This window comes from Oryctolagus cuniculus, chromosome 17 (genome assembly GCF_051225735.1).
Source record: "Oryctolagus cuniculus isolate XC-2025 breed Fujian yellow rabbit chromosome 17, ASM5122573v1, whole genome shotgun sequence".
In the NCBI taxonomy this organism is placed as follows: Eukaryota; Metazoa; Chordata; class Mammalia; order Lagomorpha; family Leporidae; genus Oryctolagus; species Oryctolagus cuniculus.
Window position 1 is genome coordinate 60798022 of NC_142883.1, and position 20221 is coordinate 60818242.

General features: G+C 41.9%; 1 protein-coding gene across 1 annotated transcript in view; it reads left to right on the plus strand.

Annotated features, from left to right (window-relative positions):
- LOC103347106 (uncharacterized) overlaps positions 1 to 20221 on the plus strand; it is a 189164-nt gene that overhangs the window by 37492 nt on the left and 131451 nt on the right. The gene's annotated exons all lie outside the window — the stretch shown is intronic.

Sequence of the window (20221 nt, forward strand, 5' to 3'; positions counted from 1 at the left end):
GAAATACTTTCAAAAATGATGATGATCTAAAATCAAGGGATTCTTACAACCTAGAAAAGTAGGTTGTAAGTAGAAAAGCAATCTGATGTAAATTAGATAAAAAATGAAAAAATAGCAATTTTCTCAGAAATGGATGTAACAGGAAATAGGAAATGGACAGAGTAAAACAAAAAATCATGAATTAGTTTTTTGAAAAAATCCATAAGATTGTGAAGCCTCCGCCTGTCTAAGCACAAGGCAAAAAGAGAAGAAACAATGTCTGGTACTGCAAATGAGAAGGGAATCCTCACCACTGATGGCATGGACAGGAAAAGGAAAAGAAAAAAGTACTTTACATACTGTATGCCCACAAGTAGGTTCAACGAAGCCAGAAATTCCTTCGGAATCAGAAACTACCCAAACTAACCATGGGCCTGAGACTTTGAAGAGAACTTTACAGCTACAAAAGGCAAAAGAAGGTGTCAGGGCCATGTGGATTCATTGGTGAACTCCAGTCAGTTTTACCAAGAAAAATGTCATCCCCATCCAAGCAAGGGGCCATAGTCCTAGGTGTTTACCCAATTAATTTAAAAAACTTTGTCCCCACAGAACCCTGCCACATGACTGTTTCTGGTGGCTTTCTTCCTGATTGCTTAAATTGGAAACCAGGACCAAGAACATTGGCCCATCTATCCAAGGGGGTATAACTCAGTGATGAAAATCATTGAGCAGTCAAGCCACAAAAAGGAGCAGAAGAATTCTTATGTATGTTACCAAATATAATTCCAACTCTAGGAAATTGTGAAAAATAATGACTAAAGAGATAATTTTTTTTTGACAGGCAGAGTGGACAGTGAGCAAGAGAGACAGAGAGAAAGGTCTTCCTTTGCCATTGGTTCACCCTCCAATGGCCGCCGCCGGTCGGTGCACCGCGCTGATCCGATGGCAGGAGCCAGGAGCCAGGTGCTTTTCCTGGTCTCCCATGGGGTGCAGGGCCCAAGCACTTGGGCCATCCTCCACTGCACTCCCAGGCCACAGCAGAGGGCTGGCCTGGAAGAGGGGCAACCGGGACAGAATCCGGCGCCCTGACCGGGACTAGAACCCGGTGTGCCGGCGCCGCTAGGCGGAGGATTAGCCTAGTGAGCCGCGGCACCGGCCGACTAAACAGATATTTAAAATGACCAGTTCTAGGGTCATGTTCTGGGGTCATTCAAGGGTTCTGGAAACATGGGTAAAGATGAATAACTCCTAGAACTGTACCACCAGAACCAACCTTAGTACAGACTTGGGAGTTGAGTCAATGATAACATTTCTTTATTGGTTCAGTCTCCATAACAAATGTACCCTACTAATGGAAGTGTCATCAGAAAAAGGGAAGTGGGAGTCCAGTATGAGAACCTTAGGAGCTATCTTTTCAGTTTTCATATTTTATCTCCAGTTGTTAATATTGGTGTGAGATCTGGTGGCACTCTCTCAGTAAGATGTCCATTTCAGCCCATGTTGGACAATTGGCCAAACATCTGAACAGTAGCTTGAGATGTTACTACTAACAGTGACCCCAAGTTTAAGCTGTTATCATGTCTTCCCTCTGCACTGGTCACCCTGCTGATTGAGTTGACCAATTCTAATTTTGCAGTCATGGAATGAAAGACACAGATAGCATAGATTTTTAAGAGTTTTGTCTTAACTATGAGACCCTGAATAAAGTAGAATCCTGATTGTTGAATGAGCTTAATGAATGAATTTGCACAGTACCTTCAACTGATTCCTTTGTTGGGGGTATCCTGTTCTTTGGCAAGACAAAGATTTTTCTGACCTTCAGTGCAGAATGGACAGTCGATGTTCTTGACCTCTGACTTCCTTTTCGTCTAAAACTCTTTAGACAAGATCCTGGAACAGTATGACAATAGACAGCTGTTGACATCCCACCAGCAGAAGAGCACAGGGAAGTGTGCAGTTCCTCACTTTCATCCCAGTTTTCCCATTCAATAGTGCAGAGCCATCCTCTAAATCAGAGTTGGATGCTAGGCAGATCTTGCAGTGTGGTGAACATTTCCTACCCAACAGTTTGATAGGGTAGACAAAGACTTTTCTTAAGATGAGAGTACAGGGACTAGTGCTTGAAGGTTCAGACCCTAAAGGGAAGCTGCATGTACCTGGGAAAGTTGCACAGAGTCCCCTGACCCCCATCACCTGTCCTGGTTCCCTGTTATGAGATGTGGAGATACTGATATGGCCTGTGTTGTGTTTGAGCTCAAGAGATTAAAAAGAAGTGGATCTTTATCAAGTCCGGTGCTGCATAATTTTTAAAAGATTTTTTAATTGTTTATTTGATGGGTAGAGTTACAGAGAGAGAGAGAGAGAGAGAGAGAGAGAGAGAGAGAGAGAGAGACAGAGGTCTTCCTTCCATTGGCTTACTCCCCAAATGGCCGCAACAGCCAGAGCTACACTGATCTGAAGCCAGGAGCCAGGTGCCTCCTCCTGGTCTCCCATGGGGGTGCAGGGGCCAAGCACTTGGACCATCCTCCACTGCCTTCCCAGGCCACAGCAGAGAGCTGGACTAGAAGAGGAGCAGCTGGGACTAGAACCTGGCGCCCATATGGGATGCTGGCTCTGCAGGCAGAGGATTAACCTAGTGCACCACGGCGCTGGCCCTGGTGCTGCATAACTGTCTGAAATTCTTCAGTCTTCAAATGCCAGGAAGAATAAGCTGATCACTGGTTGTGACTGAATGCAGGGAGGATACGTGACCACAGAGGAGGACAGGATGGAAATTGCTCTCCCTTCTTCCATGCATAGAAAGTTTTACAGCTCATGGAGAATCTCTCATTCCCATGCTCCCCACACAGCCCCAAGCTATGGGCAGATCTGTGTCTGTTCCATGTTGATTTACTATTAAGCAAATTGAAAATTAGAGACTCTCAGTGAGTTGTCCACATTCTTATAACTGACAAATCATGGATCTGGGACAGTCTCACCATTGGTTCCCTGGGGGACAGAGGACCATGAATGTCTTTACTAGAACCCTGGACTAAGCACCCTCAGTGGCTTTCTGACATCTTCCAGGGCAGGATTTCCTCGGGAACAGTCTTGCTCAGAGCAAAGTTCTGGAGACAATAGAAATCATGACTCAGATCGCTCCCTGCAGGTTTCTTTTCCTGGCTTAAAATAGGACTCTTTCCTCCAGGACACCCTCTCTGAGGGTCTGGAGAAACCCAAACTTACACCCATCCTGGCCCCACATATTCACACTGTCACTGGCTCAGGCTTCCCCATGGCCAGGTGACCCCACAGGGCCAGTGGTGTGTTTGGTTTTAAAACTGGCTCAAAACTCAGGACATTCCACAGCAACTGCCATGTGAGGGTGAGCCAACATTGACTTCTCGGCCATGGCCAACGCTGCATGAACACTGAACAGAAATTCACCCAAAGTGGGGCCATTCCATTGTCGTGGTGTTGGGGGATGGGAAATTTGGGAACAGATTGTTGAAGGGAGTTCGTGTGGTTCTCTCAGTACTGAATTGGTTAATACTGGGGAGAGTCATTAGAACACAAGCCCAACCCCTCTTCCTGTCTCTCTTCTGTCACTCTGCTTGCTCTTCTACTTTTCCACAATGATGGGACACAGCATGGGACCCTTGATATGGGCACCTGATCTTTGACTCCTAGACTTGAGAATCCTGAACTTGGGTGTCTTCTTCCTTTATAATTTACCCTGTCTCAGATGTATGTTTTAATGCCATAGAAAACTTAATATCTGTCCTTCAGAGAAAGTGGCTGAGCAGTCTCAAATCCCTGTATGACAAAAGGCTGGCTGTACTAGGTCTGTGTGCATCTTCATGCCCATGACTTTTCTCACCAAAACCCAGTCCCTAGGAACTCTTCACCTCTCTCTAGACCCTGCAGGGACAGCATACACAGTTCTCTCTCCCATCGGTGAGGTTCATCCATGGCCAGGCTTGCCCCATCCAACCCATGATGCTGCCTGAGGACCATCAGGCAGGCCCCCTTCTCTCAGTCTTCAGATGTCTGCCCCACTGACCAACGGCACTGTCCCTCCTCCCCGTTTCCCTGTAACCCCCAAACAGCAGGGTTCATGTGTTTATCCACCCCACCCTGAAATCCCAGTTACTTTCCAATGTGACAAAAATATATCTGGGTTCAGACTGTTCTTACAGACTTGGTCTCAGATGGCGACCTCTACAGACAGAAGAGGCTAGCTTGAAAGTCCCTTTTTGTGTGATGTCTGTGTTGTGTTTGGTCTGAAATTTTCCTGGCTTGATGACAGTAGTGTGACTTTCTTTCCTATCATCATTCTCTGGATAAGGTGTGAACAAACTTGGCATTGGAAATTATTTTTCTAAATTTAGGAAATATTTTGAAACAACAAACTTAACAGAAGCATCAAAAGTAGAAACTGAATAATACGATGACCAAATGTATTTATAAATCTGTAGACAGCCTGGAATGGGGGAAATAACAGTCCATGAGGAGAGTGATTAAGCAGAAGGTAAGTGGCCAATGGAAGAAGCAGCATTGTGGAGGTCAGTGTGGCCTACCTGCTGGACAGCAGTTGAGATTTCCCATCATGGACCACTCTGGATAGGACGATACGCACGTTCCCACCGCACTCAAGTTTGAACCTTTCAGCTCAAGAGAGTGACAGTTGGAATGGCAGGATGATGTCACTCACCTTGTTACCCTGGTGACAGGACACCATGGAATTTTCAAAGTGAGCCATGCCGCACTGTAGGTGATGCTGTACTGCTATCTACACACACATTTTTCAGTGTCCAAGCGTGGTCATTTTAGAGTCCAAGTTTTGTTTCCAAAACTGACTCCAAGACCCACACATTATCATCCCCTCCTTGTGAAGTAAGTAGAGTGACTTAAAAGGATCTGTTTCCAATATAGTTGATGGTAACAGTTTGAATGAGAGGCATGACCTAGCACTGTACAATCATGTCATCTGCAAACATGGATATTTGGTTTCCTCTTCTGTGACATTTGAAGCTCATTCTTTCTTTAATTCTTTTAGCGTTTTGGAATAATTTGCAAAGTATTGGAGTTGGTTCCTGTCTAAATAAATGTTCTGTAGAATTCAGTTGTGAAGACATCAGGTCCTGGACCTTTCTTTGGCAGGAGACTTTAGGTACTGCTTCAATCGCATTGTTATGGTTTTCTATATCTTCTTGAAGTAATATTGGCAGATAGCATGCACCCAGAAATTCATCTATCTCTTCAAGGTTTTCTAAGTTGATAGCACAAAGTCATTCACAGGAGTTACTTGTAATTCTTTATGTTTCTGTGGTATCATTTTTCATATCTAATTTTATTTATTTTAGGTTTTTTCTCATTTTCTTTGTTAGTTGGCTAAAGATTTACCTGTTTTGCTTATTTTTCAAAAACCATCTTTTCCTATTTTTGATTTTAAGAGTTGTTAGTTTTGTTTGAGTTTCATTTGCTCTTCTCTGATTCTCTTGATTTCTCACCTCCTATTAATTTTGGGTATGGTTTGTTCTTGCTTTTCCAAGTCTTTAACATGAATATTAGATAATTTATTTCCATTTTATAAGGTAAGCTTATTTTTTTAAAACTTTTATTTAGTAGATATAAATTTCCAAAGTTCAGTTTATGGATTACAATGGCTTCCCCCCCCCCCCATAACTTCCCACCCACCCACAACCCTCCCATCTCTCGCTTCCTCTCCCATTTTATTCACAACAAGATTCATTTTTGATTATCTTTATATACAGAAGATCAATTTAGTATATATTAAGTAAAGCTTTCATCAGTTTGCCCCCACACAGAACACAAATTGCCAATATTGTTTGAGCACTAGTCATATCATTAATTCACATTGAACTACACATTAAGGACAGAGATTCTACATGGGGAATAAGTGCACAGTGACTTCTGTTGTTGACTTAACAAATTGACACTCTTGTTTAAGGTGTCAGCAATCGCCCCAGGCTCTAGTCATGAGTTGCAAAGGCCATGGAAGCCCCCTGAGCTCACCAACTTTGCCCTTATTTCGACAAGGCCATAGTCAAAGTGGAAGTTTTCTCCTCCCTTCAGAGAAGGCCCTTCTTTGGTGGCCTATTCTTTCCACTGGGATCTCACTCGCAGAGATCTTTCATTTAGTTTTTTTTTTGCCAGAGTGTCTTGGCTTTCCATGCCTAAACTACTCTCAAGAGCTCTTCAGCCAGATCCAAATGCGTTAAGGACTGATTCTGAGGCCAGAGTGCTGTTTAGGACAACTGCCATTCTATGAGTCTGTTGTGTATCCCACTTCCCATGTTGGATCATTCTCTCCCTTTTTTATTCTATCAGTTAGTATTAGCAGATGCTAGTCTTAGTTACGTGGGCCCTTTGACTCTTAGACCTATCAGTGCAATCAATTGTGAACTGAAATAGATCACTTGGATGAGTGAGGTGGCATTGGTACATGCCACCTTGATGGGATTGTATTGGAATCCCCTGGCACATTTCTAACTCCACCACTTGGGGCAAGTCAGCTTAAACATGTCCCAAATTGTATATCCCCCTCCCTCTCTTATTCCCACTCTTATAATTAACAGAGATCACTTTTCAGTTAACTTTAAACACCTAAGAATAATCGTGTGTTAATTACATAGCTCAACCAATGGTATTAAGTATAACAAACAAAAATACTAAAAGGGATATAGTATTAAATTGTACATCAACAGTGATGATAAGGGCTGATCAAGTCACTGCTTCTCATAGTGTCCATTTCACTTCATCAGGTTTCCTTTTTGATGCTCAGTTAGTTGTCACCGATCAGGGAGAACATACGACATTTGTCCATTTGGGACTGGCTTATTTCACTCAGCATGATGTTTTCCAGGTGTCTCCATTTTGTTGCAAATGACCGGATTTCATTGTTTTTTTACTGCTGTATAGTATTCTATAGAGTACATGTCCCATAATTTCTTTATCCAGTCTACTGTTGATGGTCATTTGGGTTGATTCCAGGTCTTAGCTATTGTGAATTGAGCTGCAATAAACATTAAGGTGCAGAGCGCTTTTTTGTTTACCAATTTCATTTCCTTTGGGTAAATTCCAAGGAGTGGGATGGCTGGGTTGAATGGTAGGGTTATATTCAGGCTTCTGAGGACTCTCCAAACTGACTTCCATAGTGGCTTTACCAGTTTGCATTCCCACCAACAGTGGGTTAGTGTCCCTTTTTCCCTACATCCTCGCCAGCATCTCTTGTTGGTAGATTTCTGAATGTGAGCCATTGCAACTGGGGTGAGGTGAAACCTCATTGTGGTTTTGATTTGCATTTCCCTGATTGCTAGTGATCCTGAACATTTTTTCATGTGTCTGTTGGCCCTTCGGATTTCCTCTTTTGAAAAACGTCTATTGAGGTCCTTGGCCCATACCCAGTTTGCTTAGAGTTTTCATCATGAAAGGGTGTTGTATTTTATCAAATGCTTTCTCTGCATTTATTGAGATAATCACATGGTTTTTCTTCTGCAGTCTATTAATGTGGTGTATCACATTGATTGATTTGCACACACTGAACCATCCCTGCATGCCGGGGATAAATCCCACTTGGTCTGGGTGGATGATCTTTCTGATGTGTTGTTGCATTCTATTGGTCAGTATTCAGTATTTTATTGAGGATTTTTGCATCTATGTTCATCAGGGATATTGGTCTGTAATTCTCTTTCAATGCTGCATCTTTCTCCGGCATAGGAATTAAGGTGATGGTGGCTTCACAGAAAGAAATTAGGAGGATCCCCCCTTTTTCGATTGTTCTGAATAGTTTGAGAAGAATTGGAGTTAGTTCTTCTTTAAATATCTGATAGAATTCAGCAGTGAATCCATCTGGTCCTGGGCTTTTCTTTGTTGGGAGGGCCTTTATTACTATATCAATTTCTGACTCAGTTATGGGTCTGTTTAGGTTTTCTATGTCTTCCTGGTTCAATTTAGGTAGGTTGCATGTGTCCAGGAATCTATCCATTTCTGATAGATTTTCCTGTTTGCTGGCATACAGGTCCTTGTAGTAATTTCTGATGATTCTTTTTATTTCTGTGGGATCTGTTGTTATGTTTCCTTTTTCATCTCTGATTTTATTGATTTGGGTCTTTTCTCTTCTTTTTTTAGTTAGTTGGGCCAATGACGTGTCAATTTTGTTTATTTTTTCAAAAAACCAGCTCCTTGTTTGGCTGATTTTTTGTAATTTTTTTAACTCAATCCTGTTATTTCTTCTCTGATTTTAATTATTTCTCTTCTCCTGCTAGATTTGGGTCTGGTTTGCTGCGGATTTTCTAGATCCTTGAGATGCATTGAAAGCTCATTTATTTGGTGCCTTTCCAATTTCTTGATGTAGGCACCTATTGCTATAAATTTTACTCTTAGCACTGCTTTTGCTATATCCCATAAGTTTTGATATGTTGTGCTGTTGTCCTCATTTACTTCCAGAAAGTTTTTGATTTCTCTTTTGATTTCTTCTATGACCCAGTGTTCATTCAGTAGCATGTTGTTCAATCTCCATGTGTTTGCATATGCTCTAGGGATTCCTGAGTTGCTAATTTCCACCTTCATTCCACTGTGGTCTGAGAAACTGCATCGTATGATTCTAATTTTTTTGAATTTGTTGAGACTTGCTTTATGGCCTAGTATGTGGTTAATCCTAGAGAAGGTTCCATGCACTGCTGAGAAGAATGTAAATTCTTTTTGTGTAGGATGAAAAGTTCTGTAGATATCTGTTAGATCCATTTGGGCAATGGTGTTATTTAAATCTATTGTTTCCTTGTTGGTCTTCTGTCTGGATGATCTGTCTATTTCTGAGAGTGGAGTATTGAAGTCCCCCAGTAATATTGTATTGGAATCTAAGTCTCCCTTTAAGTCCCTTGGCATATCTTTTAAACAAACCGGTGCCCTGTAATTAGGTGCATATACATTGATAATCGTTATATCTTCCTGTTGAATTGATCCCTTAATCATTACATAGTGCCCTTCTTTGTCTCTCTTAACAGTTTTTACATTAAAGTTTATTTTGTCTGATATTAAGATGGCTACGGCTGCTCTTTTTTCATTTCTGTTGGCATGGTATATCTTTTTCCAGCCTTTCACTTTCAGTTTGCATGCATCTTTGTTGGAAAGATGTGTTTCTTGTAGCAGCAAATAGATGGGTTTTGTACCTTAACCCATTCAGCCAATCTGTGCCTTTTAACTGGAGAGTTAAGACCATTAATGTTCAATGTGACTATTGATAAGTAGTAACTTTGCCCTGCCATTTGCCAAAGATATTTTCTAATGTATGCTTTGAACTTCCTGTGATCTTTTGCTGTGAGGTTTCCTTCGTTTACCTTCTTTCACATTGATGACCGTGTTTCTGTGTTTCTCTGTGTAGCACATCTTTAAGCATCTTTTGCAGGGCTGGACGAGTGGCGACAAATTCTTTCAATTTCTGTTTGCTATGAAAGGTCTTTATTTCACCTTCATTCACAAATGAGAGCTTTGTAGGATATAGTATTCTGGGCTGGCAGTTTTCCTCTCTTAGTACCTGGGCTATATTCACCATTCCCTCCTAGCTTGTAGGGTTTCTGATGAGAAGTCAGCTGTGAGTCTAATTGGAGATCCTCTGAGAGTAATCTGACATTTGTCTCTTGCACATTTTAGAATCTTTTCTTTATGTTTCACTGTGGTGAGTTTGATTACAACGTGTTGTGGTGAGGATCTCTTTTGGTCATGTTTACTAGGGGTTCTAAGAGCTTTCTGTACTAGGATGTCTCTGTCCTTCTCCAAACCCAGAAGTTCTCTTCTAGTATCTCACTAAAAAGGCCTTCTAATCCTTTCTCTCTCTCTCCATGCCTTCAGGAACTCCTAGAACCCGAATGTTGGGTTTTTTCATAGTATCCTGTAGATTCCCAACAATCTTTTTTAGATTTCTAATTTCCTCTTCTTTTCTTTTGTTTGACTGTATACTTTCCTGTGCTCTCTCTTCTAAGTCCGATATTCTCTCTTCTGTTTCACTGACTCTGTTTTTAAGGCTCTGTAATGCGTTTGTTATTTGATCTATTGAGTTCTTCATTTCATTTTGATTTCTCTTCACTATCATACTTTCCTGTTCTACTAGTTTCTGTGTTTCATTTTGATTCCTCCTTAAGATTTCATTTTTACAAGATTTTCTATCTTGTCCAGTAAGGATTTCTGTAGTTCAAGAATTTGTTTTTGAGAACTTCTAAATGTTCTTATCATAAATTTTTTTGTGATCTGTATCTTGCATTTCTTCTATCTCATCATCTTCATAATCTTGGCTTGGGGTGTCTTGTTCATTTGGGGGCATCATAATGTCTTCCTTGATCTTGTTTCCTCGGTTTCTGTGTTTGTTGCTCGGCATTGTTGAGATATTCTTTGAATTCTTCTTCCCTCGCTGTGGTGTTTTTTTCATGTTATACTATGACTGTGTTAAGTGGACTTTCTGCTTTTGGAGGAGCCTTAGAGGCTTGAGGCTTGAGATGGGTGTGGCCAGAGAGCTTTGCTTGGTTCTTCAGGTTTAAGGGTGTGCTAAAGGTGACACACTGAGGTTAGGCATGATAAATCTCTCTCTTTATTTATTTATATATATTTTTTGATTCAGGAGGGAAGTAATTCTGCATAGGTGAGCAGAATTGAAGGTAGTCAGCTTCCGATATCTGTCTTCTGTGGGTATTTCATTCGTTTTTCCCCCCAGGACCACACAAAGTATCTGTCCTGCCCTCAGTATTGGCTCAAATTCTCCTGCAGTCTCCCACCGGGTTGCCAAGGTTACTGAATTGTAGCGTCTCTGGAGAGTACTCACGTGAACTCTGTGAGTTCTCTCGCCCACCGTCTCTTTTTTCACCGCCTCAGTTCATTAACTCCACCCTTTCACTAAGTCCTAACCTCCTGTTATTTCACCCCCCAGAGTCAGGTTTTTCTGTTTGACTGGGGCGGGCACAGCTCTCAGGTCTCACACAGCCCTGAGATCGCTAGTGCACCTTTTACATAAGTCCAAAATGGCTCCTGCTCTGTCTCTTGCTCACCTTTGCAAGGCGGGTGGAGAGAGACTGTACTGGTCCCCCCCTTTTCTTTTTCCCTCTCTCTGTAGGTAGTCTGGTGAACTTTACCCAGTGGGGCTTCAAGCCAGTTTCCCTGCCTATGTCTCGGGGAGCTCACCTCCCCTTCCAGCGCAGATGCGTAGGCTCCGCTGTTTGGCTTCCGTGGGCGTCCTTGCTCTCCCCGCAAGTCGTCCATGTCACATCCACTAGATCCGGAAGTTTCCTCTGCAATTTTTTCTCCAAGCCTTTCCTGAGATTACCGTAATTCAACTTTTATTAACCTATCTTTTCCCGGACTATCAGTGCGCATCCTCTCTATTCCGCCATCTTGGCTCCCAGCTTATTGTTGTAAACCTTCCTCTGAATACTGCATTGTCTGATCTCAAATTTTGATATGTTTTGTTGATATTCTCATTTGTTTCAAGAATTTTTATTTCTACTTTAATTTCTTCCATGATCCATTAGTCATTCAGTAGCATGTTGTTTAATTTCCACGTATTTGCAAATTTTCCATTGCTATAATTGATTTTTTAAAGATTTATTTATTTTTTTGAAAGTCAGAATTACACAGAGAGAGGCGAGGCAGAGAAAGAAAGAAAGAGAGAAAGAGAGAGAGAGAGAGGTCTTCCATCCACTGGTTCACTTACCAATGAGCTGCAATGGCTGGAGCTATGCTGATTCGAAGTCAGGATCCAGGAGCCTCCTCCAGGTCTCCCACGTGGGTGCAGAGGCCCAAGGACTTGGACCACCTTCTACTTTTTCCCAGGCCATAGCAGAGAGCTGGATTGGAAGTGGAGCAGCCAGGACTCGAACCAGCTCCCATATGGGATGCTGTCACTGCAGGTGGCGGCTTCACCCGCTACGCCACAGTGCCGGCCCATGTGATTGATTTCTGAATGTTTTCCTTTGTGATTTGAAAATATACATGACTTCAATTTATTTTTTTTGTTTACTGAGGCTTAATTTGTGGCCTCATCTGTGGTCTTTTTTTTCTTTTTTTTATTTAATAAATGTAAATATACAAAGTGCAACTTTTGCATTGTTGTGGCTTTTTCCCCCATAACCTCCCTTCCACCCGCAGCCATCCCATCTCCCATTCCCCCTCCCATCACACTCTTCATCACGTTTCATTTTCAATTATCTTTATATACAGAAGTTCCACTTAGTATCTACCAAGCAAAGATTTCAACAGACTGCACCCACACAACCGCACAAGATATAGAGTAGTGTTCGACTAGTAGTTTTATCATTAACTCTCATAGTAAAACATATTAAGGACAGAGATCCTACGTGGGGAGCATGTGCACAGTGACTCCCATTGTTGATTTAACAATTGACACCCTTATTTATGATTCAGTAATTACCTGAGGCTCTTGCCATGAGCTATCGAGGCTATGGAAGCCCCTTGAGTTCACCAACTCTGAACTTATTTAGTCAAGGCCATATCACAGTGGAGGTTCCTTCCTCCCTTCAGTGAAAGGTGCCTCCTTCTTTGATGGCCTGTTCTTTCTGCTGGGATCTTGTTCACCGAGATCTTTCATTCAGGTTGTTTTTGCTACAGTGTCTTGGCTTTCCATGCCTGTGAGACTCTCATGGGCCTTTTAGCCAGATCCAAATGCCCCAAGGGTTGATTCTGAGGCTGGAGTGCTGTTTAGGGCATTTGCTATTCTATGAGTCTGCTGTGTGTCCTGCTTCCCCCGTCGGATCACTGTCTCCCTTTTAATTCTATCCTTCTTTTGCAGACACTGGTCTTTTTTGTGAAATCTCTTTGACACTTACCCTTTTTGATCAATTATGTACTTAAACTTATCACTTTAACAAGTGAGATGGCATTGGTACATGCCTCCTTGATAAGATTGAATTGGAATCCCCTGGCACATTTCTAGCTCCACCATTGGAGGTAAGTCCGAGTGAGCATGTGCCAACCTGTATATCTCCTCCCTCTCTTATTCCCACTCTTATATTTAACAGAGATCACTTTTCTGTTAATTTTAAATGCCTAAGAATAATTGTGTATTAATTACAGAGTTCAACCAATGGTATTAATAGAACAAAACAACAACAACAACAACAACAACAATACTAAAAGGAATAAAATAGTAAGTTGTTCCTCAACAGTCAAGACAAGGGCTGATCACGTCACTGTTTCTCATAGTGTCCATTTCACTTCAATGGATTTCCTTTTAGGTGCTTGGTTAGTTGTCATCGATCAGGGAGAACATATATTTGTCCCTTTGGGATTGGCTTATTTCACTCAGCATGATGGTTTCCAGGTGTCTCCATTTTGTTGCAAATGACCGGATTTCATTGTTTTTTTACTGCTGTATAGTATTCTATAGAGTACATGTCCCATAATTTCTTTATCTAGTGATCTGTTGATGGGCATTTAGGTTGATTCCAGGTCTTAGCTATTGTGAATAGAGCTGCAATAAACACTGAGGTGCGAACAGCTCTTTTTTTCCCATTTAATTCCCTTTGGGTAAATTTCAAGGAGTGGGATGGCTGGGTCATGTGGGTGGGCTATATTCAGGCTTCTGAGCACTCTCCAAACTGACTTCCATAGTGGCTTTACCAGTTTGCTTTCCCACCAACAGTGGGTTAGTGTCCCTTTTTCCCCACATCCTCACCATCATCTGTTGTTAGTTGATTTCTGTATGTAAGCCATTGTAACTGGGGTGAGGTGAAACCTCATTGTGGTTTTGATTTGCATTTCCCTGATGGCTAGGAATCCTGAGCATTTTTTCATGTGTCTGTTAGCCATTTGGATGTCCTCTTTTTATTTTTTTATTTTAAATTTTTTGAGAGGCAGAATTAGACAGTGAGAGAGAGAGAGACAGAGAGATAGGTCTTCTTTTTCCCACTGGTTCACCTCCCAAGTAGCTGCTACGTCTGGTGTGCTGTGGCCGGCATGCTGCGCCAATCCAAAGCCAGGAGCCAGGTGCTTCCTCCTGGTCTCCCATGTGGGTTCAGGGCCCAAGGACCTGGGCCATCCTCCACTGCACTCCTGGGCCACAGCAGAGAGCTGGCCTGGAAGAGGAGCAACCAGGACAGAATCCAGCACCCCAACTGGGACTAGAACCTGGGGTGCTGGTGCCACAGGAGGAGGATTAGCCTAATGAGCTGTGGCACTGGCCTGGATTTCCTCTTTTGACAAATGTCTGTTAAGGTCCTTGGCCCATCTTTTTATTGGGTTGTTTGTTTTGTTGCTGTGGAGTTTCTTGATCATTTTATAGATTCTAGATTCTATTTGTTAATCCTTTATCAGTTGTGTAGTTTGCTAATAACATCTCCAATTCTGTTGATTGCCTCTTCACTTTCCTGTTTCTTTTGCTGTAAAGAAACTTTTCAATTTGAGGTAATCCCATTTGATTATTTTAGCTTTGATTACCCGTGCCTCTGGGGTCTTCTCCAGGAATTCTTTGCCTTTTCCAATGTCTTGAAGGGTTTCCCCTATGCTCTTAATTAATTTCATGGTGTTGCGGTGTGTCTCTAGTTCTTTGATCCATGTTGAGTGGATTTTTGTATAAGGTGTAAGGTAGGATTCTTGCTTCACACTTCAACATGTGGACATCCAGTTTTCTCAGCACCATTTGTTGAAGAGGCTGTCCTTGTTCCAGGGATTGGTTTTAGGTCCTTTGTGAAATATGAGTTAGTTTAGATGTTTGGATTTATTTCTGGTGTTTCTATTCTGTTCCATTGGTCTATCCATCTGTTTTTGTACCAGTACCAGGCTGTTTTGATTATAACTGCCCTGTAGTATGTCTTGAGGTCTGGAATTGTGATGCCTCCGGCTTTGTTTTTATTGTAAAGGATTGTTTTAGCTATTCGCAGTCTCCTGTGTCTCCATATTAATTTCAGCATCATTTTTTTAGGTCTTTGAAGAATGACTTTGGTATTTTGATTGGTATTGCATTGAGCTTGTAAATTGCTTTTAGGAGGTTGGACATTTTGATGATATTGATTCTTCCAATCCATGAGCATGGCAGATTTTTCCATTTTTTGTGTCTTCTATTTATTTATTTAATGTTTTGTAATTTTCATCATAGAGGTCTTTGACATCCTTGGTTAAATTTATCCCAAGGTACTTGATTGTTTTTGTGGTATTGTGAATGGGATTGATCTTAGAAGTTCTTCCTCAGCCACGGCATTGTGTATACAAAGGCTGCTGATTTCTGAGCATTGACTTTGTATCCTGCTACTTTACCAAACTCTTTTATTTTTTTTTATTTTTTTTGACAGGCAGAGTGGACAGTGAGAGAGACAGAGAGAAAGGTCTTCCTTTGCCATTGGTTCACCCTCCAATGGCCACCGTGGCCGTCGTGCTGCAGCCGGTGCACCGCAATGATAAGATGGCAGGAGCCAGGTACTTATCCTGGTCTCCCATGGGGTGCAGGGCCCAAGCACTTGGGCCATCCTCCACTGCACTCCCTGGCCACAGCAGAGAGCTGGCCTGGAAGAGGGGCAACTGGGACAGAATCCAGTGCCCTGACTGGGACTAGAACCTGGTGTGCCGGTGCCGCAAGGTGGAGGATTAGCCTAGTGAGCCGTGGCGCTGGCCCCAAACTCTTTTATGAGTTCCAATAGTCTCTTATAGGGATTTTTGGATCCCCTATATATAGGATCATGTTATCTACAAATAGGGATAGTTTAACTTCCTCCTTTCCATTTGTATCCCTTTCATTTCTTTTTCTTGCCCGATGGCTCTGGCTAAAACTTCTAGGACTATATTGAATAGCAATGGTGAGAGTGGGCATCCCTGTCTGGTGCCAGTTTTCAGTGGAAATGCCTCCAACTTTTCCCCATTCAATATGATGCTGGCCATTGGTTTATCATAAATTGCCTTAATTGTATTGAGGAATGCTCCTTCTAACCCCAATTTGTGTAGAGTTTTCATTATGATAGGGTGTTTTATTTTTGTCAAATGCTTTCTCTGCATCTGTTGAGATAATCATATGATTTTTGTTCCTCAACTTGTTAATGTGATTATCACATTGATTGACTTTTGAATATTGAACCATCCCTGCATACCAGGGATAAATCCCACTTGGTCCGGGTGAATGATCTTTCTGATGTGCAGTTGGATTTGGTTTGCCAGAATTTTGTTGAGTATTTTTGCATCTGTGTTCATCGGGGAGATAGGTCTGTAGTTTTCTTTCTCTGTTGTGAATTTTCCAGGCTTAGGAATTAAGGTGATATTGGCTTCATAGAAAGAATTTGGAAGGATTCCCTCCCATTCAATTGTTTTGAATAATTTGAGAAGAACTGGAGTTAGTTGTTCTTTAAATTTCTGGTAGAATTTAGTGGTGAAGCCATCCGGTCCTGGGCTCTTCTTTTTCAGTAGTGCGTTTATTACTGATTCAATTTCTTTCATGGTTATGTGTCTGATTAGGTTTTCTATATCTTCACGGCTCAGTTTAGGAAGGTTGTATGTGTCCAGGAATCTATCCATTTCTTCCAGGTTCCCCAATTTGTTAGCATACATCTCTTTGTAGTGATTTCTGATGATTCTTTTTATTTCTGTTGTGTCTGCTGTTACATTTTCATTATTATCTTTGATTTTTTTTTGCAGGCAGAGTGGACAGTGTGAGAGAGAGAGAGAGAGAAAGGTCTTCCTTTTGCCGTTGGTTCACCCTCCAATGGCCGCCGCGGCTGGTGCACCACGCTGATCCAAATGCATGAAGCAGGTGCTTCTCCTGGTCTCCCATGGGGTGCAGGGCCCAAGTACTTGGGCCATCCTCCACTGCACTCCCTGGCCACAGCAGAGAGCTGGCCTGGAAGAGGGGCAACTGGGACAGAATCCGGCGCCCCGACTGGGACTAGAACCCGGTGTGCCGGCGTCGCAAGGTGGAGGATTAGCCTAGTAACCTGCGGCGCCGGCCTATTATCTTTGATTTTACAGATTTGGGTCTTCTCTCTCCTTTTTTGGTTAGTTGGGCCAATGGTGTGTCTATTTTGTTTATCTTTCAAAGAACCAGCTCCAGGTTCTGTTGATCTTTTGTATTTTTTTTTTTTTGATTCAATTCTGTTTATTTCTTCTCTAATCTTTAGTATTTCTTTCCTTCTGCTGGGTTTGGGCTTGAGGCTTGATTTACTGCTGTTTTTCTAAATCCTTGAGGAGCATGGAAAGGTCATTTTTTTTGGTTCCTTTCCAGTTTCTTGATGTAGGCCCAATTGCTATAAACTTTCCTCTTAGCACTGCTTTGCTGTATCCCACAGGTTTTGATAGGTTGTATTGTCATTTTCATTTGTTTCTAGAAATCTTTTGATTTCTCCTTTGATTTCTTCTATGACCCACTGTTCATTCAGAATCATGCTGTCCATTCTCCATGTGTTTGCATATGGTGTAGAGAGTCTTGGGTTGTTGATTTCGAATTTCACTGCACTATGGTCTGAGAAGATGCATGGTATAGTTTCAATTATTTTTGAATTTGTTGAGGCTCCCTTTATGGCCTAGTGTATGGTCAATCCTAGAGTATGTTCCATGTACTGGGGAGAAATATGTGAACTCTGTGGTTGTGGGGTGGAAGGCTCTGAAGATATCTACTAGGTTTATTTGGTCTATAGCATCAATTAGCACTGTTGTGTCTTTGTTGATTTTCTGTCTGGTTGATCTGTCCATTGGTGAGAGTGGGGTGTTAAAGTCCCCTGTTACTATTGTATTTGAATCTATATCTCCCTTTTAGTCCTTTAGTAATTCTTTCAAGTAGCCAGGCGCCCTGTAATTAGGTGCATATACATTTATAATAGTAATGTCTTCATGTTGGATAGATCCTTTAATCATTATATAATGTCCTTCTTTGTCTCTTTTAATAGTTTTTATGTTAAAGTCTATTTTATCTGATATTAGGATGGCCACACCAGCTCTTTTTTTGATTTCTGTTAGCTTGGAATATCTTTTTCCATCCTTTCACTTTCAGTCTGCGTGCATCTTTGCTGATAAGGTGTGTTTCCTGAGGCAGCATATAAATGGATTCTCTTTTTTTGATCCAATCAGCTAGTCTGTGCCTCTTGGTAGTAGAGTTAAGGCCATTTACATTCAGTGTGACTACTGTTAAGTACTGTCTTTTTCCAGTCATGTTTCCTGAAATGAGCTGTTTATGTATTTTGAGATTTGTTTGTAGCTTATTCTACATTTGATTTTTTTGTAGTGAAGTTCTTTTTTTATTATTATTTTTTGACAGGCAGAGGGGACAGTGAGAGAGATACACACAGAGAAAGGTCTACCTTTTCCGTTGGTTCACCCCCCAATGGCCGCTGCAGCAGGCATGCTGCGGCCGGTGCGCTGCAGCCAGCGCACTGCGCTGATCCAAAGCCAGGACCCAGGTGCTTCCTCCTGGTCTCCCATGTGGGTATAGGGCCCAAGCACTTGGGCCATCCTCCACTGCCTTCCTGGGCTGCAGCAGAGAGCTGGACTGGAAGAGAAGCAACTGGGACTAGAACCCGGTGCCCACATGGGACGCCGGTGCTGCAGGCTGAGGATTAACCTAGTGAGCCATGGTGCTGGCCCCTGTAGTGTAAACCACTATTGAATTTTATTGCAAAGCATGCTAACTAGATTTTAAGGAAACTGAGGGAATAACTGATGAGCTCTAGTAATCATGCATTGAATTCAGGGTTTTATATTAAACCCTCAGTGTTGAAAAAAGATGCCTCCTATCACTTAAATTGTCCTTTTATAGCTCTTAGCCCATTTTACCAAAGATGACACTTGTAGATTTTCTTTCCTTCTCTGTTATTTTCAGAAGTTTAATTTTTAATGTCTGTCTTAAACTTGAACCAAATGTTACAAAATGATGCAATGATTCTTTGAGGATGAAATATATTTGTGGGGATTTTGATTCCCTGAAGTTACTGAAAATTTAGAAATTTTGTAATTGAGAAACAGGATAAAGAGGTGAGCATTCACATCACTTAACCCCTTCTCTTTTGGGAAAATTTTATCTCAAATAGCCTTTCTTTCCCTAAATTGACACATGTGTTTCCTTTTCTCGCCTTCCCAATTTCTTCCTCTTTGTTCCATGGTGTTCCTGCAGCACTTTGCCCCAGAAAAGTCAGGTAAAGTGATTACTCTATAGAAAATCTTTGGTTTTTTAAAAAGACATTTGTAAAAAAAAAAAAAAAAAAGAAGAAATTATCAATTCCCAACTTGACTCTCACTGGGATTAAACATGACAATAGGTCTGATCTGATTTCATCATCATTTAAAAAAATCATCTATTATTTTTCACTTTATGTTTGTGTGGGAGCAAACTGTTGAAATCTTTACTTAATATATGCTAAACTGATCTTCTGTATATAAAGAGAATCGAAAATGAATCCTCATGTGAATGGAAGGGGAGAGGGAGTGGGAAAGGGGAGGGATGCGGGTGGGAGAGACAATATGGGGGGGGGAAGCCATTGTAATCCATAAGCTGTACTTTGGAAATTTATATTCATTAAATAAAAGTAAAAAAAAAGACATTTGGAAAAGGTGGCTAACTAGCTACTATCAAAACTAGAGGGGAGGGGCCAGCACTGTGGCACAGTGGGTTAAAGCCCCAGCCTGCAGTGTCAGCATTCCCTATGGGCGCCAGTTCAAGTCCCAGCTGCTCCTCTTCCAATCCAGCTCTCTGCTATGGCCTGGGAAAGCAGTGGAAGATGGCCCAAGTCCTTGGGCGCCTGCACCCACGTGGGAGACCTGGAAGAATCTCCTGTTTCCTGGCTTTGGATTGGCACAGCTCCTGCCATTGTGGCCAATTGGGGAGTGAACCAGCGGAATGGAAGACCTCTCTCTCTCTCTCTGGCTCAACCTCTCTGTGTAACTCGGTCTTTCAAATAAATAAAATAATTCTTTAAAAAACTAGAGGGGATGACCCGGGAGGGCAGTGGAGGATGGCCCAGGTGCTTGGGCCCTGCACCTGCATGGGAGACCAGGAGGAAGCACCTGGCTCCTGGCTTCAGATCAGCGCAGCACCAGCCATAACGTTTGGGGAGTGAACCAATGGAAGGAAGACCTTTCTCTCTGTGTCTCTCTCTATCACTGTCTATAACTCTACCTGTCAAAAAAAAACCAACTAGAGAGGAGCAGCAAGTAGAGTTTGGTGCTTCAGTAAGAGATTTTAGCCCTAGCTAAAAGTAAGTACTGGTTACATTTTAAAGGAATTGAAAATAATTTATCCTCTTGCAAAAAGAGATCTGACTTTACTATC